We start from the raw sequence: 22,612 nt of genomic DNA, 5'->3' as shown, positions 1-22,612 counted from the left end.
GTTGTTTCAAATCAGACTATTCACTAATACGAATATTACAAAGATTTTAGATTTTTTTTATGAATATGAGTGCACTATAGATGTCTTCAGACACACCAGAAGAGGGCACCGGATCCCATTACAGATGGTTGTGAGCCACCATGTGGTTGCTGGGAATTGAACTCAGGACCTCTGGAAGATAGCCAATGCTTTTAACCACTGAGTCATCTCTCCAGCCCAAATTTTTAGTTTTTAGAGGAAATTAAATAATTAGAATGAATAAACCAGTAAAAAATCTAATAAAATATTTATTATAACTATTGGAATACTTAATGTAGTAAAAAACAAAGTAGTAACTTTTAAAATAATATCAAATACATGAATTATATGACTTCATCAAGACTGTGTGTGCTATGTGTCTGTATGTTGTGTGTTTGTATAGGTGTTCTGTGCTGTGTGTATATGTGTGTGCATTGTGTGTATGTGCTGTGTATGTGTGTGCATATGTGTAAGCAATGTACAAGTATGTGTGTATACACTGTATATGTGTATGTCTGTGTGCACTGTGTGTGCATGCTGTGTGAGCATGCTGTGTGCATATGTATCTGAGTGTGTGTTGTGCTGTATATGTGCTATATGTGTATATGCATGCTATATGTGTGTGTGCACTCTTGTGTGCACACTAGAGGTCAGGTATCTTTCTCAATCACTTTCAACCTGTTTCCCCCCCTAAAGTATGGCCTCACTAAGTAGCCCTGACTGTCTTGGGTCTCAATATGTAGACAAGGCTGACCTTGAACTCACACAGATCTCCCTGCCTCTGCCTCCTGAATGCTGAGATTAAAACCATGCCCAGCTCCAACCTTATTTTTTGAAGCAGAATCTCTAAGTGAACCTGGCTGGCTAGCAAGTCCCAACAATCTTCTGTCTCCACCTCCTCATTGCTGTGTACAAGCTGTGCCTTTCCTGTACATGAGTGTTGCTGATCAAGAAACTGAGCCTCCTGCCTACACAGCAAGGAGTAGGCCATTCTCTTGGCCATCCATCCCCCTTGGCCCCATCAAGATAACGTTTAGCGTGGAAACAATTATTCGCCTCCCGCAAACTGTCCTACTTTATACTTTGTAGACTGAAACCAGTACACGTGCAGAGTCCAATCGTTCTAATTGTTCTAATTATCATCACACCCTAATCCCGCTGTAGAAGACAGCAGGTGGCCTTTCCATTCCTCTCGAGGAAGCTCCCTGTGGACAGGCTCAGCTTCCTGAGGAGGACTGCCATGGGGTCCTTCCACAAGGTGCATGTTGCCACAACCCAGGCGGTTACCTGCTCAATATCACCATATTAAGTGCTCAGTGCTCTGCTCAGAACAGATCAAAGCCTATGGAGAAACAAGGTCTCACTATGTACCGTTGGCTAGCCTGGAATTCACTAAGTAAAGCAGACTGACCTGGAACCTGTGCCAATCCTTCTGTCCTGCCTCCTGAGCACCCTCATATCTGCCCTTATGATTTTGGACCTTGAGTCCCCAGAAACCCTAAAGCTCCCAAACACAGCTCTCTTCTCTGTTCCTCTCTGATGGGTCTCCACCAAACCCATTCGCTTAGAAAGAACCTGCATCCTAAACCAAAACTCCAACATGAGTTCAATAGGCAGAAACTTGGGTGGGCATAGGACACTTGGACCCGGGCATTTCAGCATCCCTCTAGGAGACCCCTAGTTAGAAGTGGTAGTCACATGACCCACAGAAGTGCTGCCTCGCCACACCCAAACATAGCCGAGAGCATCTTTCTTTTGGCAGCAGGGCCCCCTTACTTGTGTGACTGTATGACCATCGCTGGTAGCCTTTTAGTGGTAATAGAAAATTTCACATTAATGCTGTACATTCTGCACCATATTTTGACACCTGCTACATCAGATGCAAATGCGGGGGTGGGGGTGGGGGTAAAAACCACAACTGCATAATGAAAAAACATTCATTTTCCCCCTTTCTAGTCCCAGCAGGGACAGCAATTGCAAGCCACTCTGCAAACATATGTGAGGTCATGGAAGGAGAGGCTAGCCAGCGTCTCACAGCACAAATCACTGTCCGGAAATTTAAGAAGAAAGGAGGATGGGAGCCCATGGGAAGAAGACCTATAAGATTGGCGAGACTCCCAGTGTAAAGCGGATTGTTTCTAGAACCATCTTGGAAAGGTTCTTCCACCCGGGGGTCTGCTCCAGGTGGTACACCCACCGGGTCAACCCTCTGTAGTGAGGGCTATCCCGGCATGGCCCAGCCAGTTCCAGACCCCTTGCAGAACGCGGAGGTTGGCAACAGCAAGGGCTTTTCTGGATGCGTCAGTATTCACCTCCACCCCCCAGGCCTTTCCCAAATGTCCGTCCCTTTCTCCCTCCGCCCCACTGCTACTACGCCCCGGGTGGGCTTCTCAACCCTGCTGTCTGTGAATGTCCCAAAGCCCACAGGGGCCTCCAGTCCAGGACTCCGCTAGCAGGTAGGCCCCGTCCTCTGCCATCCTTCCTGCTTCCATTCTGGCAAGAGAAAGCCCTCAGCCAGGCCCTCCCCGGACAGATCTTGGAAATGATTAATCTCTCAGATTAAACTGAATGAGCTCAATATAAAAATATTTTTAAAAAACAGTAGGGTCGTTAAAGAGTGACAGATTTAAGCGCCATCTGGGCTCGCTGGTCAGGGTGGCGCGAATTCCATCAAACGGCTGAACGGTGCACGATCTGAGAATCCCATCTGTTTTATCTAACATGCCTCCGTCCGACAGTTTGGCCATTTTGATGTTAGAGTTGTTTAAAGAAAACATTATTCTATGGGATATAGAATAATGTTCCCTCTAAACTCCCTGAATGAAAATGTACACTTGATTATCACAATGTATCACAATGTCTGAAGGACTGGAAGCGCCACTGGATCCTAACAGTGGACCCCGAGTAATTCCAAACGGACTTCTTTTCACACACACAGTCATTTCCACCAGTTTATTTTTGTAAACCTTTGGGACCATATGTGGAGATGTTTCTTCGGGTTATCCCATGAAAGTATACTTCAGGTTTTTTTGTTTGTTTAATTTGGTTTGGTTTTGTCCCCACTGAAAACTATATTGACTAAAAACTATATATATATATATATATATATATATATATATATATATATATACATACATATATATATAATAAAATGGGATTTTTTTTTCTTTCTACTATTAATCCTTCTTTTTCTGTATCCCTCAACTATAATATTTTTATGGAAATATTGCTGTGAAAAATACTCATGAAACACCAGGCAGTTTTAATTATCCATGAGACGCATGTTTTTCTTCTGCTCTTTCTTTGAGCAGAGAGGGACCCATCCCTAGCCTTTCTGTTTCTGACCCTGGCCACTTTGGAATGCTTCTCTGCCTGCTTAGGCTGTAAAACAAGTTCTAGAAACATCATTTGGATTTCCCTGTGCCCATTGACATGGTTCTGTTTCTGAAATAGTGGCAAAACAAACAAACAAACAAAAAACAAAAAACAAAAACAAACAAAAACCCAGATATATACTGTGGCCACTTCATCTTTAACAAATGGAGAAAAATCATTTCCAAAAGAAATCTAGGAGGGTGAGAAAGGATAGTATAGCAGGCTAAGTGGGACTAATGTGCATTACGTACACTTATAAAAATGTCTTTAATCAGTACTTTAAAAAAGAATAAATGTATCCTCTGCATTTAAGACATTTTTGAAGAATTCTATTTTAATCAGACTGTCCTTTAACTGGAAAACACTGCTACTCTTCAATATGATCAATATGGTGATTAGAACTTTGGCCCATAAAATATAGGGGGGGCTAATTTTCTTGTCTTACTGTTATGCTACTGTTATGCAGTACATTACAGTATTTTACAAACCCGTGGATACTAAGCTGTCATAGACCAAGAGCAATCTGGTTCCAAGCAACTGGAACCAGAAGAGAAATTGCTCATCACCATATTCATTATTAATTTTAGTCATCCTTTTTTTTAACAGGTACCGAGTACCACAGTCTCACAGTCAAAGCCTTTAGAGAGTTTCATATCACATGTTTTTGCTAACATACAAGTCACTGGCAATTTTTTAAAAGCTGACACAATACCCTCGAAGAACATAGGCATTTATCATTTCTTTATACATACCGAGTACCTCTCCCAATACTATGTGTAGCAGTATGTGGAAGGGCACACTAAGGTTGGCTATTTCTATTAACCACAACTATTACTTAACATTCCCATAGAATAAATAAGTACTAGAAAACAAAGTGACAGTCAGGTGTGGTGGCACACACCTCAGAGGCAGAAGCAGGTGGATTTCTGTGAGTTCAAGGCCAGTCTGAACTACATAGTGAGTTTCAAGATAGTCACAGCTACATACATCCCTGTGGCAATGGCCCCCAACTCAAAAAAAAAAAAAAAGTTCTTTCTCAAATATCCTTCATTTGGTTAAATAAAGAAGTGCAATTTTATGTATTATTTTTTAAGTGGCATTTCACAGACAGATTTGAAGTACCCACCTCGGGGCATCACAGTGATCCCAGAGGGGGGAAAATGACTCTGCAGCTGACAGATTTTTCAAACGGTAAAGCAAACAGTAAAATGGCTCAGAACCTTTATTTTCCCCAAAAGCTACTCAGGACAGTCCAGAGTTCTAGAAAGACACAGGAACTCTCGTCTAGGGCAACTGGCCCCAGAGCCGAGGCGGCATCTAGCTCACAGCTAGGACAATGATTTATCGTAAGTGCCAGTGGCCAAGAGTTACAATCTATTTAGGTCACCTAACCAAAGCAAAGGCTGGGACCGTTGGCTTTTTCTTTCCCCTCTAAGTTTGAAAACTAAATCAGAAAGGGCTTTGGAAGGCTCAACGCTCTTCAAGGCATCCCTGAAGCCTGAGCCTGCACTGCTTATTAAAGTTTCTTTACATTTGTGGGTTTCGCCCCGTGCCACCTCTAATAAAAGAAACGGGCTCCGTCATGCTCCAGGCTCGGTTTCCCCCCCACCCCCCTTGCCTATTCAGACCCGCAATGCTCTGTGGCTTGGCTTCAGTGAAAATGGAGCCGGTTAGGTTGTCACTGAGAGGTGCCAGCTGGCTTCTGCACAAAGGTGACAAGCTTTCTTTGTTGCTAATCCTTTTGGCTTTCTTAGTGTCCCTAAGTCACACAGGCACGCACCAGGCATTTCCATCAGGTGGACACAGTGTTGATGCCGGCAGCATGGTGCCCGCGCCCCTAGACGAGTACACCACACAGCCTGGCACACTCTCTTTCGGTGGGCACGTGAGAAAAGAGGCCGGTTACATGAGCTGCTTCTGTGGCCCAGCAGTGGAACTCGAGGACACACTCGGCCATGGGATGCAGGGTGGACAGCCATGTAGGCTGCAGGACAGAATGAGAAGCAGGGAGATGATTCAGGGAGAGCTGACCCCAGACATTCTTCCTCGCTCAGGTAAAATGCCCCTAACTGTACCGCACTCGCTCAAGGGTGCCAACAGGGAAATGGTATTATTTATACCTGTGCGTGCAGTTGGTACCAAACGACATCTGTTTGCTCCAGTTTCGTATATTGTTCAATCAGTGCTGTGTATTTTTAGGGCTTACAAAATAGAAGAAAATATTTCCCCTTGGGGTTCTGCCTAAGTAACACTATGTGAGCTAAGAGAAGAGGAGAGCTAGCGTGTTCTTGACAAATAATTTGTATTTCAGTATACTTGAGTAATTTTATGGAGCCTAGCTCTAAAGAAAATACTCGGTGTCCTGTGTGTTACCCAACATATTTTTCTTTGTACCTACAGGGTACCACCCCAGGTCTTAGTGCTATATTTGAAGTCGCTGAACAGCGGCCTATTGAGAAATAAAGACAAGCAATGAGGCCAACAAATGAACAAAGAAGCACTCCCTGAACCTGAGTGGGGAAAAAAATCTTAACAGTGTCTCCGTCGCCCTTATCGAAATCCTGTACCACTCAGGGTATGCGGGGCTAAGAGTTTATAAATGTACTGCACTTTACAAATTATTAAATCAGATGGCAGCATTACCCGCTCATCAGGATGTCCAAATAAATCTGTATTTCAAAATGCGATGGCTTGTCAAATTTGTTATTAGCAATACAGATGACAGAAAGTAGGCCTTTTCTTTAAAGACCTTTATCTTATTATGACTGTTGTCTGGAAAAGACAATGTTTTAATGAACTGGACAACACACATCTATTTCTGTAAAGTGCAAACGAAATAAAGTAGACACCACAGCTTATCCATTCTGTGGCCCCAGCAACTCTCAAGACAGTAGAGAAAGTTGGAAGTTATTTTGGCACAAGAAAATTGATTTAAAAAAAAAAAAAGATTTTTTAAAAAAGTATTTTAAACTAACAAGAGTCCACATCGGGCTTCTAAAATAACTGAACACTCACATCTAGGCAAGCTCCCGAAAATCATGTAGCATGGATACATCTATCTGTCTTGGGATGGGCATCCGTACCCAGAACTTCTGAAACTTGTGGGCCATTAGGAAACACAACCAGAACAAAATGCTTTCAGAGGAACAAAACCGCAAGAGAGGTCAGGGAGCCATGCAAAGCCCTCTTCCCAATTTGGGGTCATTCTCCCCCGGCACTGATTGGTCTCCCAATAAATTCCACACTAGCTCCTCCCTTCAGCTGCCTGGAGACACTTGAACGGCCTCCTTGCTCCACAAAAGTTTAGCTTGCTGATTGGGCCTGAAACAAAGGGAAGACAGCGGGGGCGCCGTTTATAAGGGGGCAGGGGAGGCTGCCGGGCTATTGTGCCTCAGCGGCATCCGCAAGCTGTCAGTTCTATTTTAACATCGTTAATAAGACTGTTAACACGTCAGACTTTGTTTTAGAGACCCTGAAAACACCAACAAACTATTAAACAACTCACCTGAAATAAAATAGTATCCACTTTGGAAGACCCGAAATCATACTGAGAAAAAAAAAGTCCTTAAAATGGAAAGGCCAAAGGAAGCTAAAAGGAGAGTTGTGGCTGAAAATACGTACAAAGGCCTCAGATCGCACGGCCTTTATTTATTATTTTGATCATGTTGTCTTTGGGTTGCAGGTGTTCAGACTCAAGAAGTTATATCAAAATGAAGCGACTCTGAGGCATATATGCAGAACAGGGTGACAGGTTTGATAGACAATTTAAAATGAATATTTGCCCTGACAGATTAAGAACAGTTACTTCTGCTGGAAAACTTGGGGGGGGGGGGAATCTTTTGATCTGAGACTTAAAGAATTAGGAAGCAATCCACTGAAGAAAAGTTCTGAATCCAATATTACTGCACTAACACAAAACAAAGAACAACAAAACAAAACAACACCAAAAACCCTCTTTTCTTTGCTCAACTTTAAAAATTAATACTATCAAACAAAATAAAATATTTATGCCTATAATTAGGAAGTCCAGCCTCATAATCAACATTTAACAATAAAATACTATTAGAGGAGAAATTGCTTCATTTGAATTTTGTTGTGGAAACAAATATTTTATTAATTTTTTTTCTATTCAAACAGTTAACTTCTTACAGGATCGTTTAGTAGACTTACAATTGAGAGTAAGCTATCACACATCATTTAATGTAAAAAAAACAAAAAACAAAAACAAAAAAACTACCTCAAAAACCCACAATGCATTGCAAGAAATTTGTAACATTGTAAGTATCTGAAGTCCAAAGTCTGCAGAGGCGCTTTCCCAGTTGCCCTTAAGGTATTGATTTTCCAACCCGCTTTAACACAACGTAATATACAGTTATACGTATGTGTTAATTTTATATAGTCTCGCCAGTGATTTAAAGCAACAATTGTTTACTACTCTTGCCAGCACTGGAGAGGAAAATTAAAAACATCATTTTTTTTTTTAAATGAGAAATTCCAAATAAAGTCACATAGAGGAGTTATGTAGCTTCTAGAAAGAGGGGGATTAGAAAGAAATTTTTTTAGGAATATTTACATATTTGGACTGTTGAGTGCAGCTGTTGGTAGGTGGCCAGCGGTGGGTTATGCCTGGTGGAGACTGAATGAAAAGCGGAGAGAGATTGTTCACAAAGACGTTAATGAGAGAACACAGGAGTATAAACGCAAGGGTGAATTCAGAGGCCACTCCAAAAGCAGTCCCAGATCACACACAATTCGGCGATTGTATTCCCCACAGGTCAGAGGACCGATGAGCAAGCAGACCCCGGTACAAGGCCTGGGGATTCAGGTGACATTGTGAAGCATCACCACCACGTATTTTCAGAAGTGGAAACTGAGGCAGCTGCCTGGAAGGAGGGGGGGGGGGGGGGGGGGGGGGGGGAAGAATATTTAGCTACCACTATTCCATTGCCTTTCTCAAACACAATGCTGGCCTTGTTTCTCGGGCCTCCTACGGTCTTTCATGGTTTAGATACACACATTTCAATCGGAGCATTTCAGTTGCTATAACAACTTCATAAAATTGTCCCCTTTTAATCACATCCTTTTAAAAGCTGGACGTTTCGGTGGAGCGCTTCGATTTTATTCGGCGGCTACCTGCCTCGCGAGGAGCCCGGGATTCGTTTCTTTCTCTCAAACACCTGTAAATAACGTCAGTCTCTCCTCCCTCCCCGCAGGCCGGAGAGAGAGATTCTTTTAACAATGTGTTTGTACATGGCCTTATTATCAAGTTTTTAAACCCAGGTGACAGGGTGGCCAGAACTGGTTCCCGGGGCTCACAGGGGAGAGAGGCGCCGCTGCTGCGCAGGCCTATGCAGTAGGCCCTGCCCCGACAGCTGTATTTCCCAGTGTCAATTATTTATACCACCAAACAGGTTTTGGAGAGGATGCTGGCAGTTTTAATTGGCTTCCGGTGACTTCATGGGCACAATACCTTTAAAATATTACCTACCTTTAGATAGGGAAATAAAACCATCGTAACACACAACTGATTCAGCCTGGTGCATGAATTTTTAATCTATCCTGAGATGTTTGGGGCAAGGCCAATCAAGAAGAATGAACAGTAGCCCTGGCATAGGAAAGAAATGACTTTCGCCAACGTCAACAACCAATACAATGGGAAACAGGGACACCAGCAACAAGCAAAATGGAGGGTGTTAAAAAAAAAAAAATCCAAGCCAGGCTCTTTGCATATGTAGTGAAAAACCTAAGGCCTCACCAGCCAGCATGGAAATGCTCAGATAAGACAAAGGGCCTTGCTGGGCCTTCTTGGGTCACAATTTGAGGTTAAACACAGCAGATGGGAGAACCTGAGAGTCCACTTCATGGAACTTTAGGACACTCCAGTATAAAAATCAGTTAGGGTGTCCAAATTTCTGGTTGTGTGTGTGTGTATCGAGGGAAAGATCCAATGTAACCCCATCTGCCAAAATTAAAATGCAAGGTAGACAGCATGCAACAACATAAATACTGGTTGTATTTAGGGCCCCCAAACAACAGTCTTGATATAAAAAGTTAGAACTTTTACTTCAAAAAATACTGGTGACTTTTTTTTTTTTTTTTGTGGTCACTGAGGTGGGGGGCGATCTCTTTTAATTATGTCAAAAGCAAAGAGAAGAGGGTAGGTTCTTTACCTTTGAATACCAAATGAGGGAACGGCCGCATCAAAGACTTCCCTTGATCTGTTTTGCCTGAAAAATTAATAGGCTTCACCAAGTCCTTTGCATTGTAAGCTCAAATTCCAAAAAAAGAAGCTGGGGTGACACCCACAGTCCCAAGGACAAAATGCAGCCAGGAAGAGGGGCTTGGCTTTGATGGGGGTGGGATGGGATGAGGTGTGGGGGGGTGTTATTTGATTTTGGGAAGGGTTTTGTTTTTGTTTTTTTCTTCTTTTGTCAACAAGGTGGATAAGCCCTTCAGCTGAAACTCTTCCAGGGCTAACCCTCACCCATGTTTTCCTCCTACCTACCCTCAGCCCCTTCCCTTTGCTGCCCAGAGCAGATGCTGGTGGCTGGGACAGTGTGGAAAGGCCTGGCCACCTAACTCTGCAGTTGAAAGGCCCGAGGATGAGCCCACAGGAGGCCTAGGGAAAAGGCCAAGTCAGCATTCCAGGGGTCCTGACGTCTACTCGGCTTTTCTTTCCTCTCATGCAAAGGGAAGGCAGGATGACTTCAAAGGGGAAAGTTTTGGGGTGTTTGGGAAGACTTCTTTAGTTCACACTCCTTCTGGCAGCAGGATGGCCCCCAAAGGTGGATATTTGTATCTTTCTCTTAAAGAAACCCCACGGTAATCTCATTTCAGGGACACATGGCTGCTGCTGAAGTGGTGGGTACTGGAAAGTGAGACTGGGTTGGGGGTTGGGGCAGCCGCTGTCCAGGCTTCTGCTTCCACTTCAAACCCTCATCCCAGGATGTCTTGGTGGCCATACTGGTACAGAAGGAGTGGGAGGGTCCAGAGATATCCCATTACCGAGGGACAGGGAAGAGCTAACAGGTCACAGACTCGATAGTAGGAAAAGGGGAAAGGTCAAGAGGAAGGCAGAGGGAAATGTGGGGACGAAAGAAGACCTCGCTAAATACCTCTCTTGGCAGAGGGGCTGGGGAGAGGGATGGAGAGACGTGCTAAGACTGCTATTTACAGATGAATGGAAGCAGGGCGTCTCAATCCGCTCTGTGACAAACCTTAATTGCTCAAAACAAAGCAAGTTTCCAAGGGCCAAGCTCTTCGAAGGCCCCATCTTTGCTGTAACGTCCGGAACAAAGCTCTATGTCCAATATTTCCATTAAAAAAAAATAACGAAAGCAAATCGTGACGTCTACCGTCATCTGTTTCAAAGGGTTTTATTTCTTCCCACCTCCGGGCTGCCAGCTAGGTCATCACAACAATTCATTTATTTTACTGTCTTTATAGAGAGGAGAGAAGAGAAAAACCTATGTCTCACTTCTTAAAAGGTGGCTCAAAATCTGAAATTCAAAGAATAACATTACTAAGCAATTACCTGGGAAAATCTAGAAGGCCTTCTGCGAGAGCTATCAAAAGACAATATTTGTCTAGAATTCGAGCACTAACGGCCCTGACACAGCAAAACCATTGTGTTTTCCCCAACTTTTCTTTGCTCCATACAGCTGTGTTTTCACAGATGTCAAGCCATGTGTCTCCACCAAAAGGTTTAGCCCTCCCTTCAGAAGCGAATGTGGATCAAAGGTTCAAACGCAGAAATACAAGCTCCCTTCCCCTCTGGAACATGTTTTTATTTTTCCGCAGTGGCTGCAAACCAGAATTCCCATCTGCTGTCCTGCGGCACCCAGGTTAACCTTACCAGTGGGGCTCAGAGCACTGTTATCTCAGCTAAGAAGAACATAGATGAAGAAGCGTGCCCGTGCCTGAGAGAGCCACGAGGGCCCCTCCCCAAGATGTCCACTCAGCTCAGAGAGGATTGAACCAGGCAGGAGCCGATTCCATCTTAGGTGACCTTAGAAATGCATTATTCCCTTCCTCTTCCATCAGAACAGATTTACTAAGATTGGGTTTTTCTATGATGCACACACAACTTGTAGAAAGAAGAACATACGGTTTCCTGCCTCCTACTCCAGCAATACACAAGAACATGCAAATGATGCTTTGCTTGTTTGAAACTGTCTAACAATAGACCTGATAAAATAATATTAATCTCTAGCAGGTTCCGTTGTATTTTACCAAGCTGTAGTTCTGTTTTAGATAGACCTCCTTCTGACGTGCTAATCTTTTTAATGCCTCCCTCACCCTCACTTCCTATTCTTCCCACTGAGAATATCTGTGAAACGACTAGGAGAGAAACAGATAAGTTTCCCTACTGCAAAGATGGGTTCACTGCCTTTGCTCAGAAGAGCAAGCCTGGGTTAAGCAGCTGACAGGGTTTTAAGACCTTTGAAGGTATTTTTGCCAGGTTCTTAAGATCGCTCAGTATCAGGTGAAATGAGTTAGACAGAGGCACGTATCCGGCTGTCTAGATATCTGTAGACCATCAAGAGTGGAGGGATACAAAGCTTTGGCCAGTCAGTCACTCTGGAGAATATACAGGCGCCAAAGTGGGGAGTCCTGGACTGGTCTGAACACCAGTGTGTGAGTGCCATCTAGTGGCCACTTCAGAACTACAGTCTGGTCACCGCACTTACTGTACAGAAACATAAGGCTCCAACCCATCTCCCCAAGCTGATTTGATTCCAGCATTCCCAACCCTCCTGTCCACTCATGGCAGCATATGTTGCCCTGGTTACAAAATGAACCTAAAGAAAAAGGAAAAACAAAAACCTAAACAGCTTCAGAAAACAAAGCAGGAAGTGGGAGGGGCCCAAGATGCCTTCTGACTAGAAAAGGCAACACAGTATCAGATTGTCAACACTGAAGCTGCTCACAAGCCCCAGAGAAGGGTAAAGAGGTCACTTCTACTAAGGAATTACTTTGACCATTCTGAAGGACAGACTCCATGAAAATGGAGTCTCCCGCCATTCACACCTGCCCTTCAGACATCAGCTGATCAACTTTCCTGAGGAAAAGCTCCCTGTCTGGGCACTCATACCTAGACCTCTCTGAGTCCTCTTTTCGTGTGTGTGTGTGTGTGTGTGTGTGTGTGTGTGTGTGTGTGTGTTATTGTACACTCTAGGGATATGAAGCCCTCCTTGCAGCTAGACAAGCTAGCAGCTTCTCCTGCTCCAGCTGCCTGGACTGTAATGTAAGCTCCACAGCAGACCAACCTACCAGCATGCCTTGTCCTGGGATGATAGGACCCTCTCACCCAACTTTGGGTGTGGCCCTTCAGTGGCCTAAACATCAGTGGGCTGTTCTCACTGGTAGCAGGTGGTCCCAGAGGACCCCATCAGCCACTAGAAGCCACTGTTCTGTCTCCATTTTATGAGTTCCAGGTAAAGACACCTGGACCAGCATAGTCAGAACAGGGACAAAATGCAACACTGTTGCTCCGGGCCACACCCATGGGATCACAGACCCTGTGAGAAGGAGGGCAGTTATTGTAACAGACTTGCCTTTGTTTCTGGAGAAGACACGGGGCCTGAATCTGGTTCTATGGCCACACAAATCCTCATCTACACGTCCATTCCCTAAGCTGGCCTCAGTGAGAAAGGAGCCAGGTCATCACTAAATGCTGTCTCCCAGGGAGCCCGGAAGGACCAGGGCTCAGCACAGATTCATTGGCTGACAGAAAGGAAGATGATGCCAAGAGTCATTCAAGGCCTAGGGTGCCCGATGGGTCAGTGAGCCTCAGCTCTAAATACCCCCACTTCTCTGCCTCACATGGCAGAGCTCAGGTGAGGCTCATTTCTAAAGGGAGGAGGACCTGGGGCCAGGAATAGCTGCTCATCAATGTGACCTTGGCTGAACTTAATTTCTTATCCTTTGGGGGGAGGGGTCCAGCTATGTGACCCAGGCTACATGCAACGTGAGTATCTTCTACCTTAGCCTCCAAAGTGTTGAGATTATAGGTGTGTACCGCCACACTGGGCCCTAAAATGTTACTTAATTTTAAAATGGTGGCATGTCATCCCTTCTGGTAGAGAGGGAGTTGTTTGCTCTGCCCATTCAGGTCCACTTGATGCCCCACACATACCAATCAATAACATACCTTTGAACAATGACTTTGAGTTTTTCAAAATGAACAATTACACCACTATGAAAAGCCAGACCCTAGTGGAAAAGACACTTCAAAAGCCAAAGGGTTGGGCTGGACAGCCTCTGGGGTGGTGGGATGGTGAAGGCTCCAAGTCCCAGGATCCATTCTTATCATAGTTTCTAGCTCAGACCCATTTGGGTACAACACACCAGCACAGCCTAGCTTCCCTCAGCTACTTCTTAGGTCTGGAGAGTAAAAACACTTTGAGGACACTATCTGTTCCCAAGAGTAGAGTCAGGGAAGCCCCAGAGGTACTCTGCTGAGTAAGGCATTTTGTAATGTTGCCTGCATCTGGATGCAACCAGACAATGCCTGGCTGAGGAGATGGGGTCAATGTGAATAGAAGGGCTCTGTGGCTCAGAAGGATTGAGTAGGCTCTTGATGGGGAAGCCCAAACACCCAACTTATGTGAGAGCTATACTGTGAGCAAAGGGGACAGACCCCAGACTGGACCATACCTCCATTTTATGTATGTGAGTACACTGTAGCTGTACTCAGACACACCAGAAAAGGGCATCAGATCCCATTACAGATGGTTGTGAGCCACCGTGTGGTTGCTGGGAATTGAACTCAGGACCTCTGGAAGAGCAGTCAGTGCTCTTAACCACTGAGCCATCTCTCCAGCCCTCCATCCATGTCTTAGTGATGGTAATAAATCATTTTTTTTTTGTTGTTGTTGTTGTTTGGTTTTTCGAGACAGGGTTTCTCTGCATAGCCCTGGCTGTCCTGGAACTCACTTTGTAGACCAGGCTGGCCTCAAACTCAGAAATCCGCCCGCCTCTGACTCCCAAGTGCTGGGATTAAAGGTGTGCACCACCACTGCCCAGCTAATAATTTTTTTTTTTTTTTAAAAATGTGTGTGTGTCCCTGTAATCACGGATGCTTATTTAGTTGCTCGGCTACACTGTATAAGAAACTGTCTGATCATTTTCTCCTTTGGTGACCACTGGTTCTTTACTCTTTCTCTGGGCTAGCGTTTAATTACTTATTACTGCTTTTCTTTGGAGGGGGCATGTGTGCATGTGCATACGAAGGCAGAGAACAACCCGAGATATCAGGAGCCGTTCATGACAAAGAGACTAGGATGGCTGGTAAACAAACTCCAGGAATCAGCCAGTCTTCCCTCACCAGTCTGGGATGACATGGATGTACCACTACAGCTGGCTTTTTTCTAAACATGAATTCTGGGGATGAAACCAGGGTAGAACATAAGCCTTCACCCATTCCACTATCTTCCCAACACTCTTTATGGTCACTTTATTTTCTTTTGTTTTAACTTTTCCCCTTTATTTGTATTTCTCTGTGTATAGGTGTCCTGCCTGTGCGAACATCTGTGTACCACATGCATGCAGCGCCCACGGAAACCAGAAGAGGGCATCAGATCCAGTGGGACTGGAGTCATAGACAGTTGTGAGCCACCATATGGGTGCTTGGAACTGAACCTGAGTCCTCTGAAAGAATAGCAAGTTTTCTTAATAGCTGAGCCATCTCTCCATCTCCAAGGGCACATGTTTAGTTCACTGTAACAGGACCAGCAAAGAAGTGCCAGTACCCTCGGGGACATGCACATGACAAAATGCCTACCTAGGAATTCACAGCGAGCAGGTAACTGGGATCCTGATGTTCCCCTGCTCTGTTGCATTGGTTTTCTCAGACAGTGCTCTTTATTCCAGGTGTTAGTCTCAGAACAGAGGCTGCTTAGCTTGTAGCTCTATCCCTGCTCTTCAGATAAAGGAGTGTGCAGGCTGATTGTCAACTCAAAGGTAGAGCCCTTATGGCATCAAAGATCTCAGGTTCTATCTCAGGTTCCAGAGAAAATAAGAGTGTGGGAGTGCAACAGTCATCATCCCAGAACACCTGCATCCCTCTCTGGGACACCTGCATCCCATTCCAGAACACCTGCATCCCTCTCTGGGACACCTGCATCCCATTCCAGAACACCTGCATCCCTCTCTGGAACACCTGCATCCCATTCCAGAACACCTGCATCCCTCTCTGGAACACCTGCATCCCATTCCCGATCACCTGCATACCTTCCAGAACACCTGCATCCCTTTCTGGGACACCTGCATCCCTTTCTGGGACACCTGCATCCCATTCCAGAACACCTGCATCCCTCTCTGGAACACCTGCATCCCATTCCCGATCACCTGCATACATCCCAGAACACCTGCATCCCATTCCAGAACACCTGCATCCCTCTCTGGAACACCTGCATCCCATTCCCGATCACCTGCATACATTCCAGAACACCAGCATCCCTTTGTGGGACACCTGTTTCTGAAACATCTACACCCTCTTCTGGAACACCTGATACCCTCTTCTGGAGCACATGCACCCTCTTCTGGATGCCTAGTATCCCCTTCTGGAATACCAGCAACCGATTGTGGAACACCTACATGTAATTCCAGTTGTCTTTAGTGGTATCTAAAACCCTGATCCGCAATCTGAGGCTCTTCACAGCTTGGTCCCATGAACGTCCATCTCACCACTCCCTTACACAAACCCTTTCTCAACAGTCAATGTCCTGTCCCATCATCCCCCAGAGCCACCTCAGCTGCAAGCATGTGAAAGTCTACTCATCCTGGGAGTATAACAGTCATATGTTGTTTTGTGAGGATACACTCTAAGGCATGGGCCTTTAGCTACCTTGTCATTGCGCAAAACTTCACACTAATACAACTACAATTATTACAACATCCCTCGGAGTTTCAACTTAGGGACTACCATCATATGTGCTGCCCACAGGTGACAGACCCTCGACCTGTAAACCACTTGTGTTTATTGAACCCATGTTCATGACTGCAACTCTTTCCGTGTTCCGATCAGTCACGTGGGTGGCCAGTACCGAGCTTCTACTTAGAGAGAATAAGTCATCATTTGGATGTGACTGACTTATAAGGAGAAGCATTTTTAAGGGCAGTCATGTCTCCTGGACCTCAGAGCCTTCTGTTCCTGTAACGTGGTCTCATTCATACATGTGGAGGGACATGAAAGCAGATGGCATTGCTGAGACCCTTATCACCCTCCCCCATCTACTCCTGCCCTGCACCCATCTCCTCATCCACTCCTGCCTTGTACCTTCCCCCCATCCACCCCTGCCTGCCCTATACTCCTCCCCCCTCATCCACCCCTACCCTGTACCCCTCTACCCCTCATCCACCCTGCCTGCCCTGCACCCCTCTCCCATCCACTCCAGCCTGCTCTGCACCCCTTACCCCTCATCCACCCCTGCCTGCCTTGCATCCCTCTACCCCTTAACCACTCCTGCATGCCCTGTACTCCTCCCCCCACCCACCCCTGTCTGCCCTGTACCCCTCTTCCCCTAATCTATTCCCACCTGCCTTGCATGCCCTCTTTACCTCATTCTCTCCAGCCCACTCCTCTTTCTACTTCATCTACCCATGCTTATGTTAAACCCTTTTACACTCATCTACTGGGTCTACTCTGTAGCCTCCTCATCTCTTCCTCTCCTACTCTGAATGCTCAGAAAGTTGCACAGCCAGGCTAGGCAGGAGCCAGACATGGAGGTCCAGTCTTTCACAGACATAGGTGGCTATTGGCACCCTAAAATCCACTCTGCCTCTTGAGGAATGGCTGCATCTATACACAGTTCTGAATCTGCTAGAATAATTTACAATGTGCCTAGATCTGTGGTTTATTCGGGACAAAGAGTCAGGCTCTGTGAGTTCAAGGCCTGCCTGGTCTATAGAGTGCATTCCAGGATAGCCAGGGTTACACAGAGAGACCCTGTCTTGAAAAGCCAAACAATAAACAATAAACAAACATTTTTTCCATTTTTGTCACATGTTCTGTATCAGGGCAAGTGCTGGACTTTCAAGCAGGTACAAAAGTAACGCCACTCTCTAAGAGGTTTAGTAACAGTTTAACCACTTGTTAGTATATGTATAACGCTGGTTGTGGTTGGTTGGTTGGTTGGTTGGTGTGAGATAGTCTCAGGATGTTGCCCAGGCTACTCTGGGTCTCATGGCAATCCTTTGTCTCTGCCTCTAATGACTGGAATTATTGATATGTTCCATCATACCTAGCTCGAAAGACAGCAGAGGGTTCAAAGGATCACCCACGAGCAAAGCAGAATATAGGTGCTATGTTAGCAGCTGTCAGCCAGTGCTAGGGCAAGTGCTAGGTTCTCTCTCTCTCTCTCTCTCAAGATTTTTAAGATTTTTTTAAAATCCACATGATATGTGGAGTCCAGAGTACAACTTGTGGAAGCTGGTTCTCTCCTTCTAGGGATTAAACTTAGGTTGTCAGGCTTAGCAGCGAGCACTTTTACTCACTAAGCTATTTCACTGTCCCAGGATATGCCAATGTGATGACAGTTTCTATGTCTCTGGTCAAGGAGAGTCTCCCTAGATTAACACCTGAGGTTGCTACTGTTGCCCTCTATTGCTTCTCTGTTGCATAAAGAATCATGTAATGGGGGGCGGGGGTGCACTGAAGAGATGGCTCAGCAGTTAAGAGTACTGACTGCTCTTCCAGAAGTCCTGAGTTCAATTCCCAGCAACCACAACCATCTGTAATGGGATCTGATGCCTTCTTCGTGTGTGTCTGAAGACAGCTACAATGTACTCATATAAATAAAAATAAGTAAACCTTTTCTTTTTTTTTTTTTTTTGGTTTTTCGAGACAGGGTTTCTCTGTATAGCCCTGGCTGTCCTGGAACTCACTCTGTAGACCAGGCTGGCCTCGAACTCAGAAATCCTCCTGCCTCTGCCTCCCAAGTGCTGGGATTAAAGGCGTGCGCCACCACGCCCGGCTCAAGTAAACCTTTTCTTAAAAAAAAAAAAAAAAGATTCATGTAATGTTCTGAAACAATGTTTCAAATTATCTCTGCCCTCCCACCTTCTGTGGCAAATCCATAAAATCTCCCAAAGAAATTTCCTCTCACTTTACACCAGCTTTTCTACCCTCCCAACACAGGTTTTCAGGATGCTCCTGTTCCTCACAGGCTGCACTTGGCCCATCACACTGGTGTAATAGTATTTTAGCTAAAACCGATCTCCATGCATTATTGTCTTTGCTTGAAGTGAGCTGGCACCGGCCACAAAGGCTGCTATAAATGGAGCATCACAGAACGCAAGTGAAAGCTTGAGTGAAATTACGGTTTGAAAAAAAAAAAATAACCACAACCCACTGTTTAGTGCCCAGAAACAGGACAGACTGTGCAGCGTCTGTGCAGGGACAGAGATCTGATGCATCAATGCCCTAGAGTGGAGTGGGAACCGTGTCCATCCAAATCAGACACTACACTGCTGTCCTAGAATGGCTACTCCACCCCATTCAACCTGAAAATATGTGTACTTGGGCATCCTGGACAGGTTTTACTAATGCAACTCTCCTCTAATCATTAATAGTCTTAATTGTAGGAGGCCGGATAGATTTATGAATGAAATATGCATATAAACATATATGTGTCCTTATGTTCAAGCATAGAATATTTCAAAGTCCAATCTGCAGATGTAAAATCACATGACATAAAAGACTGAGCTGGGGGAAGAAAGAAGTTACTTCCATGGATATGTAAAACCTGCTCATTTTAAAAGAACTACCAGTGAAGCTACATGGCTCATTGTCTATTATTAATAGAAGAAAGCACTGAGAGTAAATTTGACTACAATGCCCGTGCAACTCTAAGCTTCAGAATTGGTGCAATCGCCTTTACCAGCCACACGTGTGCCTGCAGAGACCAGGAGACCTCAGGAGTCCGCAACACAGCTTCTCTCACTGACCTCCAGTGGGCTAGGCTGGCTCCACCTGCCTATGTCTAGCTCCCCAGTGCTGGGATTCTAACCATTCACCGCCACACGTTCGGTTCTGGGACCAAACTCAGGTTCTCGTGCTTATGCAAGGCACATTAACCAGTAAGCCGTATTCTCATCCACCCTTGTTTAAAGATCTATTTTTTGTTTTTAATTGCACAAATGAGAATGTGCCTGGGGTTGTGAGTTGACTTATGCCAGTGCTAGGAACTGAATTTGGGTCTTCTGTAAGAGCGGTCCACACTCTTAATCACTGAGCCATCTTTCCAGCAGACCTGTCTCCTTCCATAACAAGGTCATGCTATATATACAGCCCTGGCTGGCCTCAAGGTCACAGCGGCCTCCCAAACCAATGGGAGCTACCGCACCTGACTTTTATGATATTCTCAGTTGTCCACACTCTGGCCATGCTATCCGCACTGAGACATCTGTAATACATAGAAACATTCAACAACAAAAAAAAACACAACTCAGTCAATCCCACAACTCAGATTATCATCATAATTAGTGTGTGACAGAAAGCATCTCAGATACCAGGCCTAGACAAGAACGTTGCTTCAGAATCCAAAGAGCAACAGACCATCAACTGTGCGGCTCAGCAGAGATGTCACCTACCTACCCATCTTAGAAAACAGGTAGAAGCCAGGAAGGCTGAGCCACGCAGAGCTGCCATGCACTGAAGCCTTGGGAACAGTCAGCGGGGCTGGGATTTTTGTCTCAGGACTACAGAGCTAAAGGCATAGTCCTGCCAATCGTGAGGTGCCCTCTTTCACACAGACCACCCACAACCATGGATTTTCCATCTGGTGAACAAAACAGACAGCTCCCTAATTATTTTTAAAAAGGATTTTTCCCCCATAACATACTTTTCTTTATTTGTCTGTGACCTGGAACTTAACAGAAAACCCGATGCATGCCAACTTCATTTCTTATAATGAAATATCCTATTTTATTGTTTTAACTGGTGTGGTGGTTTTGGTTCCCCCCCCCCTTTTTTGGTTCTAAAATAGAAATTATTACCCCAAGATCCAGCACACCAAATTCCCAACACAATTCCAACTGACAACTTTTTTCTTTGAATAGAGTATGCCCGGTTTAAATACAAACCATTGAAGTTTTGCTCACAACCAACAGGATGGAAACTGGAGGGAAATTATTTGCAATCGTTCTCTACTGGGCACCCATACTGCTAGTGTCAAAATCTATGGCTTTTCCAACAGGATGGCCACCTCTGCCAAAAGCATGCTCAGAAATGCCAACTGTAATTAAAATCTGGCACCTGTCTTGGGCGCCAAATTTGCTTCTAATGTCTCCACGATGAAATGTGTCTCGCTTTGGAGGATGCACGACGCTTCTTGCCCTCTGCCCTTAGGAAAAAAACACTGGAGCCGGAAAATAATTGACGGCTGTTATCCCCAAAATTACTTTTCCCCCTCATCTTAACTCGGCTGAACCTTCCCTGCTTTCTTCCTCGGAATCTGTTTAATTGGTCCCTAGAGAATCGGCAGACCTTCCCTTCCCACATTTCCTTTTTACTATCCTTGGGGAAAAAGGACACTGGGTGCCTTCCTCCTCCATGAGGTTGTCTTTGGGGAGCTGTGGTGTAGTATGGACAAGACTTGTACTAAATTGAAACATAGACTGCCTTCCCCAAGGCGTCCTTTTAGAGTAGTAAATCTCCTTCATTTCACTTCATGTGTGGTGTGTGTGTCTATCTGTGCATGTGTCTCTGTGTGCATTTGTGTGTATGTCTGTGTGTGTGTGTATGGTGCATGTGTCTTTGTGTGTGTGTGTGTGTGTGTGTGTGTGACTGAACTCAGGGCCTCACACACTTCCCCACTCCTAGACCAGGAACAATAAATCTATTTTGTTTGTTTGTTTGTTTTTTTTCTTAAATAGAATTTCACATCTTTAGCACAAAGATGGCCTCACACTCGTGGCAATCTCCCTGCCTCAGCCTCAGAATACTAAAATTACAGGCATGTGCCAACATGCTCAAGTTATGAAGAATAGATCTTGGTTGACACACACTGCCATTGTCATGAGCTTGTGTCCCATCAACTGTTTTGTTGAACTAAGACTCACGCTAAGATTTTGTGTTTGGCTTTGACCGTTCAGGATCTATAGCATTTCTCAAGAAGGTAGTCCAGAGTTGGGGGGGGGGTGGCTCAGTGGTTAGGAGCCCTTGCTACTCTAAAGAGGACTCAGGTTCAGTTCCCAGCACCCCTGTGGTGACTTATAACTCCAGGAGCAGTTCTGGCCTGTGTGGACATACCTATACACATAAAATAAAAACAAGGTTTTAAAAAGAAAAATAAATAAACTGCTACATTATTGGCCAGGCATGGGATTGTATGACTTTAATCCCACATCTTTAATTTCATGAAGAGGAGGCAGGACTTAACTACATAGTGATTTCCAGGCTAGCCAAAGTGAGACTGTCTTTAAAACATCAGACAAATACCCCCTCCAGTTACAGCAGGAGGATCCTGTTCACACCAGGGGATTTCTGACTGCAGGTGAAAGGACACCTCACATTTCTATTTGCTTGTTACTGCCCCATAATTCCTCAGAGACCTCAGTGTGAAACACACATGCTTCATAAGATCTGCCCTGAAGGGCACAGGTAGGCATATGGTGGCTATAGCCACTGTAGCCTCCCCACCCCCAGCCTGGAACCTGCTGGCTCAGGGGTGGAGCTTCCTGCTCATTCGTCCTGCCACGCCTACTGCTGGACCGTACTGCTTTGCTGCTTGGAGCCACACACATGTTCACCCTGCTACTGGACCCCAAGTTATTTGGCGGGAAATCGGGTTCCCTCCCCCTTCCTTTATAACTGGATGTCGGAACTAGTAAAATTGGGCTTTGAACAGGATGATCTTGCCTTGGCCTCATTTCTCCTTCCTCTCCGTCTAGCTTCCTCTCTTTTCAGCTTGGAGCTGCCATCTCAGTGGAACTGTTCACGTTGCGGGCTGCTGGCCAGCCCCAACAGCCACCCTAGTTCCTGCCATGTCATAGACTTAATGTCAAAATTATAATCACAAACAAAAGTGCAAAAGCAATACCTTCTTGTACAAAGCGCCAGAAACATACATTATCACTAAGTAGTCTCTTTCTCCACCTTGTTAAAAGTGGAGGCATTGCCGGGCGTGGTGGCGCACACCTTTAATCCCAGCACTCGGGAGGCAGAGGCAGGCAGATTTCTGAGTTCGAGGCCAGCCTGGTCTACAAAGTGAGT

The 22,612-nt window shown here is 45.2% G+C and overlaps 1 protein-coding gene and 1 long non-coding RNA gene across 3 annotated transcripts in view; one reads left to right on the top strand and one right to left on the bottom strand.

Annotated features, from left to right (window-relative positions):
- Positions 1–22,612, bottom strand: part of Clybl (citrate lyase beta like) — a 222,812-nt gene that overhangs the window by 170,931 nt on the left and 29,269 nt on the right. The window lies entirely within an intron of this gene.
- Positions 2,238–6,077, top strand: LOC110309238. Its single transcript, XR_002379676.2, has 2 exons — positions 2,238–2,474; positions 5,794–6,077. It is a non-coding gene; the product is annotated as an uncharacterized LOC110309238 (long non-coding RNA).

The sequence above is a fragment of the Mus caroli genome, chromosome 14 (assembly GCF_900094665.2).
Source record: "Mus caroli chromosome 14, CAROLI_EIJ_v1.1, whole genome shotgun sequence".
In the NCBI taxonomy this organism is placed as follows: Eukaryota; Metazoa; Chordata; class Mammalia; order Rodentia; family Muridae; genus Mus; species Mus caroli.
This window is presented reverse-complemented; position numbering and strand designations above follow the sequence as displayed.